The sequence below is a fragment of the Papio anubis genome, chromosome 4 (assembly GCF_008728515.1).
Source record: "Papio anubis isolate 15944 chromosome 4, Panubis1.0, whole genome shotgun sequence".
NCBI classification, from domain to species: Eukaryota; Metazoa; Chordata; class Mammalia; order Primates; family Cercopithecidae; genus Papio; species Papio anubis.
Genome location: NC_044979.1, coordinates 93,744,519 through 93,745,990, shown reverse-complemented (window position 1 = coordinate 93,745,990; position 1,472 = coordinate 93,744,519).

Genomic DNA, 1,472 nt, shown 5'->3' with positions numbered 1-1,472 from the left:
TGTATATATACATATATTATGTGTGTGTGTATATATGTGTGTGTGTGTGTATGTGTATATATATTGTATTTTTAGTAAAGACGGGGTTTCACCATGTTGCCCAGGCTGGTCTTGATCTCCTGACCTCGTGATTCACCCTCTCAGCCTCCCAAAGTGCTGAGATTACAGCCGTGAGCCACTGCACCTGGCCCCATTCTACCTCTATGAGAGCCTAGTCTTGCTTTTAGGCAGCAACTAAACTAACAAAGAAAAATAGAAGAAAATGCCAGGCTTTCAAGCTTACAGAAAAGTGTCAGGGGAATGTCTGTGTAGGCAAGTACAATTTAAAAATCTAGAGGGAAATGGTTAAAATAGATTTAGCCCAATTGTGGACTCTTCCAGGAAGATGCTGGAGCAGTAAACTCTTCTGGCCAAAGAAGTCAACAAAAATATTGAGCATGATGAATGAGAGTATGGAACAAACCAGAAAAATGTTATCCTAACCTTACATAAAACTGACACCTTTGCAAATTAAAATACTGTATATGGTTCTCAGCTCTGCTTTAATAAAAGGGTATAATCAAACTATAACTTCCTCCCAATATGTAGCTAAATTGATCTAGGAAGTAGGGTGGACAGAGGAATGTGTAAATTGCCTAGGCAAGTGTTAGGCATTTTATTTATTCAATCCTCATGAAAGTTTATGAGATAGGAATTGCCAGCATTTTGCTCTGATATATAGGTTAGGAATACTTTCTTCTGCAAATAACAGAATAATTCAACTAACAGTGGCTTAATTAAACATAAATTTTATTTTTTTATTGCTCTAAAGAAGAGTGGGGGTAGGTAGTTGCTCACATTAGTTTAGAGGATTTTCCTCATGGTTGCAAGAGCTGTTACAGCTCCAGAAATCATATCCAAATTCAAGAAAGGAAAAAGGAGGGCCACCAACATCATTTGTTTCTTTTATGAAAGAGTTTTCCTAGAGGCCTCTCTGCAAAAAGATTTTCATTTATATCTCACATGGCCACCCCTTGGTATAAAGAAAACTGGGAAAGCCAATCCAGTACTTAGGTCTCCAGGCTCTATGATGGCAGTTGTCAAGGAGAGGGTTAAAAATGTGTGTTGGGACAGGGCACGGTGGCTCATCCAAGCACTTTGGGACGTCAAGGCAGGTGGGTCACCTGAGGTCAGGAGCCTGGCCAACGTGGTGAAATCCTGTCTCCACTAAAAATACAAAATTAGCCAGGCGTGGTGGCTCATGCCTGTAATCCCAGCTACTGGGGTGGCTGAGGCAGGAGAAATGCTTGAACCCAGGAGGTAGAAGTTACAGTGAGCTGAGATGGCACCATTTAACTCCAGCCTGGGTGATAAGAGTGAAACTCAGTCTCAAAAAAAAAAAAAAGAAAAAGAAAAAAAGAAATGTGTGTTGGGTTAAAAATGTGTTTAGTTCACCAAGAAACATAGTTGGTGACAGCTTATCCTTAAGCTGA